The sequence below is a fragment of the Brassica napus genome, chromosome C2 (genome assembly GCF_020379485.1).
Source record: "Brassica napus cultivar Da-Ae chromosome C2, Da-Ae, whole genome shotgun sequence".
NCBI lineage: Eukaryota > Viridiplantae > Streptophyta > Magnoliopsida > Brassicales > Brassicaceae > Brassica > Brassica napus.
In genome coordinates, this window is record NC_063445.1 from 22,494,643 (window position 1) to 22,514,202 (window position 19,560).

At 28.9% G+C, this 19,560-nt stretch overlaps 1 long non-coding RNA gene, 1 other non-coding gene and 2 pseudogenes across 2 annotated transcripts; 3 read left to right on the forward strand and 1 right to left on the reverse strand.

Moving 5' to 3' along the window:
- Nucleotides 1–2,435: 2,435 nt before the first annotated feature.
- LOC106433472 lies at nt 2,436–7,197 on the forward strand (annotated as a pseudogene).
- Nucleotides 7,198–7,391: 194 nt separating this feature from the next.
- Nucleotides 7,392–8,207, forward strand: LOC106422001 (annotated as a pseudogene).
- Nucleotides 8,208–10,015: 1,808 nt separating this feature from the next.
- LOC111202590 lies at nt 10,016–11,248 on the reverse strand. Its single transcript, XR_002655479.2, has 2 exons — nt 11,013–11,248; nt 10,016–10,923 (listed from the first exon to the last, which is right to left on the reverse strand). It is a non-coding gene; the product is annotated as an uncharacterized LOC111202590 (long non-coding RNA).
- LOC125582858 lies at nt 10,487–10,589 on the forward strand. The gene has a single exon (XR_007320301.1). It is a non-coding gene; the product is annotated as a U6 spliceosomal RNA (small nuclear RNA).
- Nucleotides 11,249–19,560: the final 8,312 nt, after the last annotated feature.

The window sequence follows — 19,560 nt, forward strand, 5'->3', positions numbered from 1 at the left end:
GATGTAACATGCATGTCCCATCTGAGACCGAGCACGGGATTTTACAAATCATAAGGACACAAATACTAGTCCTACAAAACGGATTTTGCAGTAAAAAGACTCGAGCTATATGTTTTCATCCCAATCTTTTCAGGAAGATCATGAATTGATGCTTTTTTTTTTCATTTTCAAGATTTTTTTTGTTTATTTTACTAAGAAGTTATGAGCTAAAAAACCTTGTAGATAATTTCAGGCGAAAAACAAGAACCTGTATGTAATATGGCTATCCCTCAAACATAGTCTAAATTCTTGTCCCGGGCCCAAAGGACCTCTCAGTCATCCAAGTATGATATCGATCAATTAAAAAGGAAAAACAAATATGATATCGATGCTTGATGGGAATTAAATTCACAATACTTTTCTTCTGCCTAAGTAAGAAAGAAACAAATTAAAAAAAAAAAAAAAAAAAGAAAGAGACAAGATTGGAACTCTAACAAACTCGTTTAAAATGCATGTGTATGCTTTCAAATTTTCAGGATAAAAATGTTTTCATTCACGAACTATCTATATGTAGGGTTTTGTTTTTGTTTTTATGTACAATGTAGGGTTTACATATAATAATTTCTAGAATTGACGCCACAAAACTGTAGAATTACCAACAAATTAGGGAAGATGTTATTGCCAATAAGTGTGCAATCCGAGAAAGTTTCTTTGTATAATTTTGGTTGACTGAGAAGTGACGAACCAAATTAAAGATCCTAATTAGACATGTTTATTGGAGAGTTCTTAGGGTAGGGTTCTTAGCGTAATATAAGAACCGTCTCTTAACTTTTAACTAAGAAAAACTAAGAACCGGCTCTTAAATAAGAGTTTTAAGAGACAGATCTTAGTTTTTCTTAGTTAAAATTAAGAAACGGTTCTTATATTACATTTAGAACTCTATCCTAAGAACCCTGCAATAAATATGGTCTAAGAGCATGATTAACAGGGAGTATTTTCTCAAATAGTTCTAACAAATTTAATATTAATATCTTTTTGTAAATTTTTTTTTTGATAAACCCTATCAACATAAATCATAATATTGAGATAAACCAATAAAAAAATCAACATATGTGTAAAGAGTACCTTATCTTTCTTTTTTTTGTTAACGATCTAAATGTAGAACAATTAGTTTCTCTATGTTCACTTTTTATTAAAAAAAAATCATAATTTTAATACTTAGAACCTGTATAAACAACCTTCATTGGGCTGCCCTAAGATCAATTTTAATGGTAAGTATCTAAGAAAGAATAAGTATCTAAATAATGTTGTTTTAATGCATTTTTGATAAATAATTCAATTTTAATTTCCATTGAAAAAATAAACCAATTATTTTATTTTTTTTGAAGAAAAAAGAATCAAAGACAAAACTGAAAGTTGTTTTGTCAGAACGTCAAATCAATTATAAACTGACACAGTAGTAAAATGGTTCTAGAAAGTATCGTCAAAGTTCTATTTTGAAATATTTTTACAAGAGTTTTTCTCACTTTTTTTTTTTTTTCTGACAGCAAACATTTACAGATTCATATTGACTCTGTAAACCATATTTTTTACTTTTTAAATTTTGTACTTTATTCTTTAGATACTCTTATAAGATACACGATAGAAGTTTTTGGAAAAATAATGAAAAGATACATAGAACAAAATGAAAATGTAAGTGTATTACTTCCCTACAAGTTACAACATTTTCTTTTATTTAAATAATTAAATATATAACTAAATAGTCACAAAATTATTATTATTATATTGTGAGAACCTCTATTTTAGTATCTACTTGATGAGGATGCTAAAGAACACAACTTTGACGAGTCTTGGGTGAAACCAACACTCACTTGGTCAAAAATGAAGTTTTTACCAATCAGAAAAGGATACAGTACCAATCCTGTGAACAATTTTGTGGTTATAAACATAACCGCTTGTCTTATATATATATAAAAGAAAGATAATAACGATATAATTAGGTTTATAAGAAAAAGTCAATAAAACATGTAAGATGGCAACTTTTAATATATATTATTATGATTTTTTTTTTGTTTTTAATGAATTAAAATTGTATCTACCTAAAGAAAAAAGCTTTAAAAAGTCTTATCATCAAAATGAACAGATGTGTATCCCCCAGCAGCCTAGCAATCACCGCAAGACACACCAGGGCCGTGCCCATGTGGAAAAAAAGAGGCAAATGCCTCAGGCCTCCGAGAAGGGGCGGGTGTGCTTACATTTCACAGTACACCCTGTATCAATTAATACTCTATAAATTAACAATCTCAATAAATTAATAATTTCGCCAGTTCCAACTTGAATCGGTTTAAAATTTGACACAAATTGATAAAATAATAAAATAGTATTTTTTTAGAAACTTCTATATAAATATATAGTCTCACTATAATTATAAATTAATAATTTATATATACACATATTTTAAATAAGTAAAAACCTGTTATTATATTATTTATTTTATATTCACAAATCACAATGAAATTATCTTTATACTCGAGCTATATGTTTTCATCCCAATCTTTTCAGGAAGATCATGAATTGATGCTTTTTTTTTTTCATTTCCAAGATTTTTTTTTGTTTATTTTACTAAGAAGTTATGAGCTAAAAAACCTTGTAGATAATTTCAGGCGAAAAACAAGAACCTGTATGTAATATGGCTATCCCTCAAACATAGTCTAAATTCTTGTCCCGGGTCCAAAGGACCTCTCAGTCATCCAAGTATGATATCGATCAATTAAAAAGGAAAAACAAATATGATATCGATGTTTGATGGGAATTAAATTCACAATACTTTTCTTCTGCCTAAGTAAGAAAGAAACAAATTAAAAAAAAAAAAAAAGAAAGAGACAAGATTGGAACTCTAACAAACTCGTTTAAAATGCATGTGTATGCTTTCAAATTTTCAGGATAAAAATGTTTTCATTCACGAACTATCTATATGTAGGGTTTTGTTTTTGTTTTTATGTACAATGTAGGGTTTACATATAATAATTTCTAGAATTGACGCCACAAAACTGTAGAATTACCAACAAATTAGGGAAGATGTTATTGCCAATAAGTGTGCAATCCGAGAAAGTTTCTTTGTATAATTTTGGTTGACTGAGAAGTGACGAACCAAATTAAAGATCCTAATTAGACATGTTTATTGGAGAGTTCTTAGGGTAGGGTTCTTAGCGTAATATAAGAACCGTCTCTTAACTTTTAAGTAAGAAAAACTAAGAACCGACTCTTAAATAAAGTTAAAGTTAAGAAACGGTTCTTATATTACATTTAGAACTTCATCCTAAGAACTCTGCAATAAATATGGTCTAAGAGCATGATTAACAGGGAGTATTTTCTCAAATAGTTCTAACAAATTTAATATTAATATCTTTTTGTAAATTTTTTTTTTTTTGATAAATCCTATCAACATAAATCATAATATTGAGATAAACCAATAAAAAAATCAACATATGTGTAAAGAGTACCTTATCTTTCTTTTTTTTGTTAAGGATCTAAATGTAGAACAATTAGTTTCTCTATGTTCACTTTTTATAAAAAAATTCATAATTTTAATACTTAGAACCTGTATAAATAACCTTCATTGGGCTGCCCTAAGATCAATTTTAATGGTAAGTATCTAAGAAAGAATAGGTATCTAAATAATGTTGTATTAATGCATTTTTGATATATAATTAAATTTTAATTTCCATTGAAAAAATAAACCAATTATTTTATTTTTTTGAAGAAAAAAGAATCAAAGTCGACAAAACTGAAAGTTGTTTTGTCAGAACGTCAAACCAATTATAAACTGACACAGTAGTAAAATGGTTCTAGAAAATATCGTCAAAGTTCTATTTTGAAATATTTTTACAAGAGTTTTTCTCATTTTTTTTTACTTTTTTTTTTGACAGGAAACATTTACAGATTCATATTGATTCTGTAAACCACATTTTTTACTTTTTAAATTTTGTATTTTATTCTTTAGATACTCTTATGAGATACACGATAGAAGTTTTTGGAAAAATAATGAAAAGATACGTAGAACAAAATGAAAATGTAAGTGTATTACTTCCCTACAAGTTACAACATTTTCTTTTATTTAAATAATTAAATATATAACTAAATAGTCACAAAATTATTATTATTATATTGTAAGAACCTCTATTTTAGTATCTACTTGATGAGGATGCTAAAGAACACAATTTTGGCGAGTCTTAGGTGAAACCAACACTCACTTGGTCAAAAATGAAGTTTTTACCAATCGGAAAAGGATACAGTACCAATCCTGTGAACAATTTTGTGGTTATAAACATAACCGCTTGTCTTATACAGGGGCGGACCCACCACCAGAGAGGGTGGGGCACGTGCCACATGCTCTCTTTTTTCAATTTTTTTTTAACTTCAAACCAAAGAAAAAGAGATGGGTCTTGTTACAATTTGTTTTTTAACTTTAGCCCAATTGAAAATAAAATATGTAGACAGCCCATCAATTTTTGTTACAATTTTAATTATCCAACCTAAATAATTATTAGTCTAAAATTTAAAAACCCTAATGTTCCTAAATAAACTTTACGTTCTTCTCTTTTGAAAAAAAAAAATTTGCAGAAACTTTATTCATCATCTTTAATATCTTTTCTCATTGTTTCTTTGACATCTTTTCTAAGTAAGTTTATACATCATTGTTAATAGTTTTTATTATTATTTAGCCTTAATTACTAAGTTACTAACATAATTTTTTTTAGGTATCCATGGAAAAATATTTTAAAAAGTTATCAAAAGTTAATTCAGAGAAATTCTGAGGAACTAGTGTTTGGGGTTTCAAAATATTTTTTTTAGGTATCAAAAGTTAATTCAGAGAATTTGCCTTCTAGTTCTTCACTACCAAAAACCAACACGGAGAATTTGGCTTCTACTCCGCCAATGTCATCATCAAAAACTAATTTGGAGAATTTGCCTTCAGATCCTGCAGAGAGAAAAAGTATAAAGGAATATCATCCAAACGAAAAAGATGAGGTAAGACGAAAATATCTTACTAAAGGTCCTTGTCAACCTCGCGGTCATGATTTTCCTAAAACACTGAAAGGACATAAGCTTAGAAGATTTAATCCTGCTTGGTTTGATCTCTACGGTGATTGGTTGGAATATAGTATAAAAACAGACAAGGTATTTTGTTTGGTTTGCTACTTATTTAGAGACTATACTGAAAATAAATGTGGAAGTGATGAATTTTTGACAAAAGGCTTTGATACTTGGAAAAATCCAAAGAGATTAGGAGAGCATGTTGGATTGGTGAATAGTTTTCACAACAATGCTCTAAAGATGGCTGACAATCTAATGAATCCAAATCAATCGATCGTTCAGGCTTTTTATAAGCAGAATGACGAAGCCAAGAATGAATACAAGATCAGATTGAATGTTTCAATTGATGCTTGTAGATATTTATTACGCCAATGATTACCTTTTCGAGGTCATGATGAATCAACAGAGTCAGCTAATAAAGGAAACTTTGTAGAGCTTGTGAAGTATACTGCAGATCAAAATGAGATTGTTAGTAAGGTTGTATTGGATAATGCTCCAAAAAATAACCAGATGGTGTCTCATAAAATCCATAAAGATCTAGATCATTGCTTTGCAGAAGAAGTTACTCAGTCTATTATTCAAGAGGTTGATCATGGTGTATTTTGCTTGCTGGTGGATGAGTCTGCAGATGTTTCTACTAAAGAGCAAGTGGCAGTGGTTTTTCGTTTTGTTGATAAAAAGGGGATAGTCAAAGAAAGATTTACTGGTATTATTCATGTTCAAGAAACTTCTTCTGCATCTCTAAAATGTGCTATCGATTCATTTTTTGCAAAACATGGATTAAGTATGAAAAAGCTAAGAGGACAGGGTTATGATGGAGCTAGCAATATGAAAGGTGAATTCAATGGGTTGAGATCTTTAATTCTAAGAGAAAATAGTTCTGCATATTATGTTCACTGCTTTGCTCATCAGCTTCAGTTGGTTGTCGTGGGAGTTGCTAAAAAACATTTTGAAGTTAGTGATTTCTTTGATAAGATTTATGTTTTGTTAAATGTGGTTGGAGCTTCTTGTAAGAGAAAAGATAAGATTCGAGAAGATCAACGTAAGATAATCGAGGAAGGAGTTAGGGAGGGTAAAATTAAGACAGGAAAAGGACTAAATCAGGAGTGTTCTCTTCAAAGGCCTGGTAATACTCGTTGGGGTTCTCACTACAAAACCTTATTGAGATTGGCTGATTTATTCACTTCCATCATTAAAGTGCTTGAGTATGTCGAAAGTGATGGGTCAGATGGTATCAAAAGATGTCAAGCTAATGGTCTTCTCAAATACTTTCACACGTTCGATTTTGTGTTCTACTTACAGTTGATGTTGCTTCTTCTTGGTCTCACACATAATCTATCAAAGGCTTTACAAAGAAAAGATCAGGACATCTTGAATGCAATGTCTCTAGTGAAATCTACCAAGCAACAATTGTGCAAGCTCAGAGAAAATGGATGGGATTCAATCATTGGAAAGGTGAACTCTTTTTGCAAGAACAATAACACAGAGTTATTTATTATGGAAGAAGAATTTGTTAATCCAAAGAGGCCAAGACAAAGAAGCAACATAACAAACTTGCATCATTATCAAGTTGAATGTTTTTACACTGTATTGGATATGCAGATTCAAGAGTTCAATGATCGTTTTGACGAGATAAACACTGAATTGCTTGGTTGTACTGCATCTTTGAGCCCCACTGATTCATTCCACCAGTTTGATCAATCAAAACTTGTACGGTTGTCAGAGTTTTATCCTGAAGATTTTAGTTCTATGGAACGAATATCTTTTGGGCATCAACTTGGTATTTACATCGACAATATCTCTGAAGATCAAAGGTTTGCTAATTTGGAGGGTCTTGGAGATCTTGCACGTGTGATGGTGGAGACCAAAAAACATCTTTCACATCCTCTTGTTTATCGACTTTTGAAGCTAGTTTTGACTCTACCTGTTGCCACCGCTACAGTCGAGAGATCTTTCTCTGCGATGAAAATTGTGAAAACTACCTTGCGCAACCGAATGGGTGATGAATTTCTGAACGATTGCATGGTTTGCTATACTGAAAAAGAGCACTTTGACGAAGTGACTAACGATATGGTGATAAAAAGATTCCAAAATATGAAAGATCGAAGAATGACTTTATAAGTTTTTTCATTACTTTTTTATATTAGAGATTTATGTTTTAGTTGTCATAAATTATTTCAGTTTGATGTTAATATTTATATTATATTAATTATTTTATTTATTATAAATTAAAATATATATGTGCCACAGTCTAACTAAATTTCTAGGTCCGCCCCTGCTTTCACACGTTCGATTTTGTGTTCTACTTACAGTTGATGTTGCTTCTTCTTGGTCTCACACATAATCTATCAAAGGCTTTACAAAGAAAAGATCAGGACATCTTGAATGCAATGTCTCTAGTGAAATCTACCAAGCAACAATTGTGCAAGCTCAGAAAAAATGGATGGGATTCAATCATTGGAAAGGTGAACTCTTTTTGCAAGAACAATAACACAGAGTTATTTATTATGGAAGAAGAATTTGTTAATCCAAAGAGGCCAAGACAAAGAAGCAACATAACAAACTTGCATCATTATCAAGTTGAATGTTTTTACACTGTATTGGATATGCAGATTCAAGAGTTCAATGATCGTTTTGACGAGATAAACACTGAATTGCTTGGTTGTACTGCATCTTTGAGCCCCACTGATTCATTCCACCAGTTTGATCAATCAAAACTTGTACGGTTGTCAGAGTTTTATCCTGAAGATTTTAGTTCTATGGAATGAATATCTTTTGGGCATCAACTTGGTATTTACATCGACAATATCTCTGAAGATCAAAGGTTTGCTAATTTGGAGGGTCTTGGAGATCTTGCACGTGTGATGGTGGAGACCAAAAAACATCTTTCACATCCTCTTGTTTATCGACTTTTGAAGCTAGTTTTGACTCTACCTGTTGCCACCGCTACAGTCGAGAGATCTTTCTCTGCGATGAAAATTGTGAAAACTACCTTGCGCAACCGAATGGGTGATGAATTTCTGAACGATTGCATGGTTTGCTATACTGAAAAAGAGCACTTTGACAAAGTGACTAACGATATGATGATAAAAAGATTCCAAAATATGAAAGATCGAAGAATGACTTTATAAGTTTTTTCATTACTTTTTTATATTAGAGATTTATGTTTTAGTTGTCATAAATTATTTCAGTTTGATTTTAATATTTATATTATATTAATTATTTAATTTATTATAAATTAAAATATATATGTGCCACAGTCTAACTAAATTTCTAGGTCCGCCCCTGGTCTTATATATATATAAAAGAAAGATAATAACGATATAATTAGGTTTATAAGAAAAAGTCAATAAAACATGTAAGATGGCAACTTTTAATATATATTATTATGATTTTTTTTTTGTTTTTAATGAATTAAAATTGTATCTACCTAAAGAAAAAAGCTTTAAAAAGTCTTATCATCAAAATGAACAGATGTGTATCCCCCAGCAGCCAAGCAATCACCGCAAGACACACCAGGGCCGTGCCCATGTGGAAAAAAAGAGGCAAATGCCTCGGGCCTCCGAGAAGGGGCGGGTGTGCTTACATTTCACGGTACACCCTCTATGAATTAATATTTTATAAATTAAGAATCTCAATAAATTAATAATTTCGTCTGTTCCAATTTGAACCGGTTTAAAATTTGACACAAATTGATAAAATAATAAAATAATATTTTTTTAAAAACTTCTATATAAATATATGGTCTCACTAAAATTATAAATTAATAATTTATATATACACATATTTTAAATAAGTAAAAACCTGTTATTATATTATTTGTTTTATATTCACAAATCACAATGAAATTATCTTTATATTTTCTTAATACTTAATATATTTTTGATGAGATTTAGTAATATTATACCTAAAACCACATTTAAGTTCTATGAAATATATATTATATACTCTAAATAATATAATATAATCAATATAAATGTCAAATTTCAAAAAATAACAATTAATGTCTATACACTAAAATCAAATATTTTCGTATCTTATAATATATATCTTAAAATATAAAAATATAAATAAGAAAACTTTTGTAAATTAATATCTCTATAAATTAATAAAATTTCTAAGTACCAACATTATTAATTTATAGAGGTTTAAATTCATGTATTGTCCCCACTAAATGTTCCGTTTTGCCTCCATATCTAATGTTTTGCGTGGATAAAATACTCTCTCTACTTTATTTATTCGATGTTTGTACATACAAATAAATAATATGCAAATTTTTATATAATTTATCTTGATGATGTAAAAATATTATAAAACCATATTAACTCAACTAATAAGAAAATTTGAATAAATCTCAAAAAAAAAATTAACTTATGTTAAATTTTATCTAATATATTGAAAACAACTTATTTTGTAACAAAAATAATTTTTAAATATCAAATAAACTGAAACACATGGAATAATAATTTACATTATTAAAAAGGCCCAAGATTCCAACCCACTAAAAGTAAATGTTTCAAAAACGGGTATTTGCCAGAAAATTTGATTGAGTTAAGAGCCGAAAAGTCTTCTTGATCCTGAATGATCAGCCCAAGCCCACAACTATTGACTTATTGACATTGTATTGATTCTCTGTTTTTTTTCTCTTCTGAAAACTATCGGTTTTAAAAATATTTCAATTTATTTTGGAAAATTTGATTCTGTAACCTATAAAAAACTAGGGGCTTTCTGAACGTTGTTATTGCTTCTTCTTTTTCCGGTAAAACGTAATGGTTGGTCTTTGTAAATCTTTACAGGGGATGCAGTATTGATGTAGTTGTTGTTGTTTTTGTTGTCTATTTCGTGAGTGTTGTATTGATTTAGTTCGTTGTGGTTTAGCTGAAGGTCAGAAAATTGTAAGACTCGTTTCTGGTTCCATAGTTTTTGTGGTTCTGAGACGTGACAGAAGATGAGGATTAATATAAATAGGTAGCGAAATACCTCACTAAGAGATATATATAAGGAGAAACACCTAAAACACACTCACGTTTAAGATAGGCATCAAATATATTTCCACCAACTCCTTCAATGGTATCATCTAAGGGCAAGATGTGAACACGCCTGCTATACTTGACGTCAGGGCACTGATGGATAGAGATTACATCTCCGAACCTAGCCCTCAGGTTCGACCTGACAACTTTGTTCACCATAATCTTTGGTTCATCACATGTATCATCAGCTAAAGCAATACCCACAGTATCCATAGGGAAGTTGTCCATACACACACAATTAGAGACACATTCACAAGACCCTTGGATTCAGCAAAGGAACCAAAAGAAGAAGAAAAACATAAGCAATAGAAAAAAGAAATATCAAATTGTTGATTCTAGAATGACTTAACTTAACTCTCAGTGCACGAAAAAGGAATATCGTCCCTTCGGGGACATCCGATAAAATTGGAACGATACAGAGAAGATTAGCATGGCCCCTGCGCAAGGATGACACGCACAAATCGAGAAATGGTCCAAATTTTTTTTTCATTCAAAAAAAAAAGAAAAAGGAATATCATATTTTTGAAACTATTTAAAGTAAATTACTAATTCACAATAGTCAATATACAAACTTTAAAACTGGTATTTGTTTTAAATCATGTTTTCCTTCTAAAGAGTTCTTTCTCCATGCTTTATTCACGGCACAAACCTTGAGAAAGACGGTATCTCCACGAAAGAGCTGTAGCTTCTCCATGGTGTCAGGGTGTAGAGACACGACGGAGTTGTCATCGTTGATGGCTTCATCCACAACCAAACGATTCACCGCCTTCTTCCGCTCCAGAATCGCGGTGCTAAAGTCCCTCTTTGCGCTCCCTTCCTGAAAGATTAAAGAAAAACAAACCCATAAGAAATATCGAGAAGATAAAATTAGAGAGGTGTCGGTGTAGCTTGATTCCACTCTCAAACCTCTGCTATTTATAGGGTTTGAGGTACTTTTTCCGTTATTATACGAACTACACGTTGATTGTAAAGAAAGAGAAGCGGAATTCTTCGTAGGAGTTAATGGATTTAATGAACACAGAAGATTCATTGTATAGATTAAGAGTGAAGCGTTGAACGGAGGGTAAGCTAGAGACGAGGGAGATAGAAAATTGAGAGGAAGTTTTTTTTTTGTTTTGATCAAAGAACGACCTAATTGGGTTACAAAGCAAAACCTTTATTAATAAGAAGGGCTTAACACTGGGCTTCACAATATATAGACTGTTTTGGGCTCTGTTACTAAAGGTATGTATGAGAAAACCATAGCAACACGTAACACATTAACAAAAGACTTATTGGTTGGTGAACCCCAACCAATAGGACTGTGCTATTTCATATTTGATATCTTTTAAAAAAGGAAACAAAATATTATCAAATTATATTATCTTTTTAAAACTAATAGGTAAAAAGAAATAAATAAAAATAGTAATAATTACAAAAAAAAAATTTAACGGTGTTAGCAAAACATTAAACCCTACATCCTAATCCCTAAACCCTAAATCCTAAACCCTAAACCCTTGGGTAAACCCTAAATTTTAGGATAAATCTTAAACTTTAAATCAAAATCACTAAACACTAAAACACTCAAGGGTTTAGGGTTTAGAGTTTTAGGGTTTAGTGTTTTTATTTAGAGTTTATGATTTATCCAAGGGTTTAGGGTTTACCCAAAGGTTTAGAGTTTACCCAAGGGTTTAGGGTTTACCCAAGGGTTTAGGGTTTAGGATTTAGGGTTTAGAGATTAGGAATTAGGGTTTACCCAAGGGTTTAGGGTTTAGGATTTAGGGTTTAGGGATTAGGATTTAGGGTTTAGTGTTTTGCTGGCGACGTTAAAAAGATTTTTTTTAATTCTTTTTTCTGTAACTAGTTTTTTTTTTATTTTTTATTTTAAAAATATAATATAACTTGTCAATATTTTGTTTCCTTTTTAAAAGATATCGAATTTGAAATAATGAAATCATATTGGTTGGTGAACCCAAGAATAACTCTTAACAAAATAGACAAAAGAAAAGTACACAGATACAGTAATTATTGACCATGTGGGACCCACCAAAAAACTCTGCCTACGTGTACACTCTTGGAGGAGAGAAATTTGTACTATTATAATATATATATATATATAGATTATATATATATATATATAGATTTTATACTCACGCGTAGCGCGAATCTGTATTAATAATTTAGATTAGTTTTATAATAAATTTTAAACTAATTTATTTATATAATTTTCTTATCTGAAATATGATTTGTTGATTTTATTTTTTATGTGTATTTATAACTATACCATCTTATTAACTATTTAGTTATTTGTATTTATAAATGTAATAATTATGTATGTAAGCATATTCATAATTTTTGAAAAATATTAATTTGTATTTAAAATATTATATAAATTTTTTGATGCATGTAAATTGTTAATATATTATAATATTTATCATAAATTTTACATAGATTTTATTTGAATAACATAAACGATTGAAATATAAGCATAATATGTAATTTTTCTTTGTATTCTGGAAAAAACTTTACAATTAATGTGTGATTGTTATACATATGTGATAGTATAAAAATTATATTAAAATTTAATCACAATAAATATTTTGATAAAATTTAATTAACATTAAATAGCCTCTGTAAGATAATATAAAAAGTAAAGTAAATATAATGAATTTAGCAAATGTTGTGTCACATTTTATTTATTGAATTAATAATATTGAGAATCTAAAGTATTAGATTTATCTACTACTTGATCTAATTAATTATTTGTATTATAGTTAAGCTTTCATGATCGGATAATTTATTAAAATATTTATAATTTATTTTTTGCTATAATAGATAATATTTGTTTGTTTTGGAGTTTAAGTGAAGATTTTTAAGATCTTTTGAAAAATAGCAAATAATTTTGATAATTGGTTTTTTAGTTGTCAAATGCTGACGATAAGATAGCAAAAGTCTTAGATAGCGTATTTATTTTAATCTTAAGATTTTTTTTCTTCTAAATATTCAAAATTTGTATGTTTTAGTTTGTTGATTATAATACTTAGATAGTATATTTATATTGATAAATTCATATCAACTGTTCATTCTATCATTTTTATGTTATCTTTCATGCTAATTTATTGTTGGTCTTCGTTATAAATTTTATTTAAAATCTTAAATAACTTATTTGACATGCTTTGTTAGGCTCTGTATTTTTTATCTATTTTATAAACATTGTTCTCTAATTTTATATGAGGTGAATCACACTAATGATTATAATAATTTACCATGTATTTATTTTAAGAACAATAATTTTTAAAATCTTGTAAATCTTGTAAATCACATCATGTTAGATTTATTTCAGTATAACTTATTTGGTTAGTTTCTATGAAGATTTTGACTCTAACTGACTAAAAAAATAAGATAATAGTGTTGATTAATATTAAAAAATGGATAATTAAATTTGTTAATATTTTTTGATTGATTGAAAATAATTTGAAACTCATAAATTAATTGTGGATTGGGGATCTCAATTTATTCTCTTACTTAACACATTTGAGAGAGAGAGTGTGTAAATTTCCAATCTTGTTTTTATACCTTCAACTTGTACATAGTATATGTTATTTGTGAATATTTTCATTAGCATATAGCCTAAAATTTAAAAATCATGAATTAAATTTATTTACTTATAATTTTTAGAAAGTCTTGCATTTTTAAATTAATTATTAATTTGTATTTATATTTTTATGTTAAAAGTCGAAAAATATTTTATATATTAAGTTAACTTATTTTTAATTATCTACTTTTGTTAACTTAATTAGTTTGATATTGATTTCCATTTTATTCAGAAATAAATATTTTTGGAAAAATTGACATTTTTGAAAATATGAAAATAACCATTTGTCGTAATGCGATTAGTCGTTTAAATCCTATGTGTATACTCTAGAGAGAGTATTGAGGTGAATCACACTAATGATTATAATAATATACATTGTATTTATTTTAAGAGCAATAATTTTTAAAAATCTTGTAAATCACATCATGTTAGATTTATTACAATATAACTTATTTGGTTAGTTTCTATGAAGATTTTGACTCTAACTGACTAAAAAAACATAAGATAATAGTGTTGATTAATATTAAAAAAATTAATGGATAATTAAATTTGTTAATTTTTTTGGATTGATTAAAAATAATTTGAAACTCATAAATAAATTGTGACTTGGGGCTCTCAATTTGTTTTCTTAACATATTTGAGAGAGAGCGAGTGTAAATTTCCAATCTTGTTTTTATACCTTCAACTGGTACATAATATATGTTATTTGTGAATATTTTCATGAGGAAATTTTATGTTTACCACTTTCAAAGTACTATTTTTCATCTTTACCACCACTAAAGAGACATTTTCAAAAATATCTTTTTCATTAAGTGGTAAAGACTCTTATGCTCTTGTTATCTATATATACATATAATAAATCAACATTTAAATAAAAAAAATCAAATCAAAAAATTAAAAAATTAAAAAATTAAAAAATAATAAATAATAAATTTTTTGTTTATGTTTTCAAATTATACTTTTTCAAATTCGAACTTTTTTATAAATTTTTTTTGTTTTTTTTTTTTCAAATTTCTTTTGAAAATCGAAAATTATATTTGAAACTATTTTAGTATTTATTTATATATTTATTAGAATCCTAAATTTCACATTCCAAAAATCCTACCACACCCTTCAACTCTAAACCCTAAGTCTAGATTAGTTAACCCTCGGGGTATAAGTGTATTTTACTCTTCATTAAAAGTGAGGATAAAAATAGTTAGTGTAAACATAAAAAGTGATATTATTCATGTGGTATTTGTGGTAATTTCTCATATATTTATTTGTCCTCGAAAAAAAAAAAAAAAAAAAAAGCTAACTGACCATATCAAATTAGATGCTAGGATATGATAAATATTAGTTGAAATTCTGACCAAACTACCTTTACATAAGTTTTGACTCAAGCAACCAAGTGATGAGACAGATATATAACTCTATTTCCGGTTACTCCATTATCTTCTCCTCCACCACCGCGCCATCCGTATCTTCTCTTTGCCTCTTTTTATTGTTTCTTATTTTCTAGTTCGTGTAATGGTTTCTTCTCCTCCTCCATCATCTTTGATGACACTATCAACGTTTTCGCAAATCATTTTTTCTTCCACTATTGGTTCTTATTCTCTAGTTCTGAAGAAGATAAACAGTTTACATTAAATTGCACTATTTTGTTGTGTTATATATATTTTATTTGAAAATATTTAATAGAAACGTTGGTTGTCTCATCCTTCTCTTCCATCAGTTCCGGTAACAATCTCACCAGTTTTTTCTACTAATCATATCTCGTTCCCTCTTCATGATTCTTATTTTTCACCACTGTTAGAAACGTTGGTTGTCTCCTCTTTCTCTCCATCAGTTCTGATAATAATTCTGTTGGAACTCGTTTTTGACAAAATGGTTTTAGACCATTTTCGATAAGTTTCCGGGCGAAGACGTTCGTCGGAATAACCGTGGACACTAAGAAGTAATGTACTCGTGTGTCAAAATCGGAGTTGATTTTGAATGGAAAATGAAAGTCTAATGTGAAAGTATTTGTAAAATATTCATATTAGAAATATGAAGTGATAATCCTCTTGTATATAAAATGGAGAAAATAAAGCAAAGTTTAAAACTTTGTTTATACTGAGAAAGAAAGATATTTGGACCAAACCTAAATTTCAGGTTTTGAAATTTGGTAAATGATTCAAGAAATTAATAAGAATTTAGACTTGTTAGTTTAGTCTTTACTTAATTTATTTGTCTTTATTTTTAAAACTTTGTGGTAAATAAAGTTTGAATAAAATAAAGAAAAAATATCTTTGCTAATTAAATTGGTCAATGTGAAGTAGTGGAGGTATGAATGCAAAATTGATTATGATTTTGTAACCTACGTCTAAATGCACATCCATATAATTATGATGAGAATCTCCATTTTGTGCCAACGTTTACGGTTTGGTCTATGACAAACGTAAGGTTTGGTTAGTGACTATATAATAGTCATTCCTCTTCTCATTCTATATACATACATTCAGATGAACAATGAAAATAAGAAAACAATTCTTCCATGTTGAATAGTTATGTTTATTTTTTATTCTTTTGAGTCTGGGAGTACATCACAGAAATAAGTTCGATAGATTATGTTTTTCGGTGATGGTAAACAAAAACAATGCTGCAGTTGTATCCTGGGAATCTGAGCGCTATGAAACCGTCACACTACGAAGCGTTTAAAGATTTAAGGAAAAAGATTAACCATCTCGATTCTGCAATTCTTTTTTATTCTTATATTTCGGTATTATAATTTTAATTTATGTTCCTATTATTCTTTACAAATATCAGTTGTCCTATGGTAGTAAAATAAGGTTCTTACAAATTCCACCAGTTTTTTTCTACTAATCATATCTCGTTTCCTTCTTAGTAATTCTTATTTTTGACCTCTGTAAGAGATGAACAATTTATATTAAAATAAAATATTTTATTTATATTTTATTTTATTTAAAAAACATAGAATTAAAATGTTTTTCTTTCTCCTCTTTCTCTTTGGTCAATTTTGGTAACAACTTCACTAATTTCTCTATAAATCATATATCTTTTCCTCTTCTTCCTTATCTTCCTCTTCTTTCTCCGGTGTTAACACTACCAACGCTTTATGCATGTGTTTCTTGGTGACAACTCTCCAATTTAGTTTTGTATTTTTTATATTTGATAAAGTAGATAATTAAATACATTTATTAAAGAATAAAATTTATCATTTATTTTAACTAAAATATTTTTTTTCAAAATCCTTGAAATATCTTCAAATAATCTTAAAATTTTAATAACAATTTAACAAAATTTATACAAATCTCGGTTTTCCTTAAATAAAAGGAAGAATATCATGTTTACCACTTTTACGGTACTATTATTTATCTTTACCACCGCTAAAAGGACATTTTCAAAAATACATTATTCATTAGTTGGCAAAAGACTTTTATACTCTTGTTCTTTATATATATAATAAATTATTTAAATAAATAAAAATAATAAATAATAAAAAATAATTTGTTTTTATGCTTTCGGATTATACTTTTTCAAATTCGAACTTTTCATAAATTTTTTTCTTTTTCTTTTTCGATTTTTTTTTAAAACAAAAATTTGAATATCGAAAATTATGTTTGAAACTATTTTTAAACATTTTTTTTATATTTTAAGTATTTATTTATATATTTATTAGAATCCTGAATTTCACATTCCAAAAATCCTACCATTGGATATAAATGTTTTTTTACTCTTCATTAAAAGTGAGGGTAAGAGGAGTTAGTGTAAACATGAAAAGTATTACTATGAATGTGGTATTTGTGACAATTTCCCTAAATAAAACTATTATATACCATATTCAAAATGTCAATTATCTTAAAATAAGAATATTATTTCTTGTTTAAATTAAAGCATATATCGTAGTTGAAGATTAGTTTGTATATATTTGGTAGAATAAAATTTATTTAGAAGATTTTGAATTAAAGTGTTGGATGAATATTCTCGTAAATTTGATATTGAGAAAATCTTCATTTAATACAACAATATTTAGTCATCTGAAAATAAACTTTATACATATGCATGGTTGTGGAAATGATTTAGTTTATAATTTATATTTCATCAATTTTGTATATTTTGTATATTTATATTAATAAATATATTTATACATATGTACCTCGGACAGAGAATAAAAGGGCGGATAGCTTAGCACGCAGTGCTAGGAAACAACCGTCTTTCGTCGTTCACATGGATGCGGAGTTGTCGGTTTGATTTACAGAGTCAAGTTGAGTCTGTGAATGTATTGTTGTAAAAAAAAAACTACTTTATATAATTGGTATAGGTGTTATGAACCAGATTGTGGATGTCTCATAACCAAGAGATTATGATTTGTAATCTTTTCATTTATCTATGACGGTGTAATCTCCTATATAAGGAACCTCTATGTTATGAATAAATATACACTTTTCCGTTACTTTTATAACGCGTTATCAACACGAAACTCTAAATCCCTAAGCTAATACCCAAATCGAAAAACCCTAAAACCCTAACCCTAGCCGGCGATTCGACGAACCCTAAACCCCGATCGCGTCTCTTGTTCCCGCATCTGTTCCAGCTGGCGTCCCCGATCAGCTTCAGCCCAAGGCGTTCCTGATCCTAGCTCAGACGTTCGCGATCCGAGAGCAGCTCCAGCATGCGACCTCTTCCTCGTTTGCGACATCATCAGACAGCTCGCGTCCGACGATCAAGGCGTTCCCGATCAAGCAGCAAAGGAAGTCCGCGACCCGATAGAAGCGACTCGATCCATTCCAGCTCGCGTCCCGTTCGTGTCCAGCTCGCGGCTCAACTACTTTGGTGGTCCGATTCAACAATCATGTAAGGTTAAAAGGTAATTCAAAACCTAAGAACCCATAATCGAACATGGATTGATTGATAAAGAAAGAAACCCTAAAACCGTAATCTTTATGAATCAAAACCATAGGGTAATAGATCAAAAATCCTAATTGAGTAAATCGAAGCTCTAAAAGTTCGATACCCCAAACCCTAAATCATTTTCCTACATGATTAAAACCCCAAATCGGTTTTTACAAGTTAAAATCCCATAAACTCTAACTCTATATCTATAAACCCTAAATAATATAAGTATCAGAATTAATTATACTATAATTATCAAATCACATATTAAAACCCTAATCGAATATTTTGAAACCAAAACTGTTTTCGGTTTTGATCATTGAGGTTTTAAATCTGATTGAATCTGATGCTTTGTTGCTAGAATTGTTTGACCGTTAAATTGATAGATTTATTTTCTTATCCTGCTTGGTTAATTGTTCATTTGATATAAAATTGTTTAAACCGACCAACCTGTTAAAACATTGATTGAATCCGATAGGTTGCTAGCTTGCTTTGCTTATATAATCCGATAGGTTGATAGATTAATTGAGGTTTACTTGTTTAAAATCCGAATGATCTGATTGCATGATTCTTGAGGTTTAATATCATCTGCTAGGATTGATAGTTTTGTAATCTGATCTGTTTTAAATAGAAACCCTAAATAATCCGTATGATAGGTTATATTGATCTGATTTGGATGTCTTTGAGAATTGAGAATCCGTATGCTAGGTTGATAGATTCATGATAAAATCTAATGTCTTGAGGTTTAAGATTGTATGCTAAGTTTGATTAAATTGATTGATCTGATTATATGTTTTTGAGGTTTGATAAATTCGGATACTAGATAAATTATTTACACATGGTTTATGTTAAATACCAATAAGCCTTGAAACTGATTCATTGAAATTCATGCTTGAAATCTATATTCTAGTATTGCTAAAATCAACCTTGAAACTGATTCATTGAAATTCATGCTTGAAATCTATATTCTAGTATCGCTAAAATCAGCATTGAAACTGATTGAGT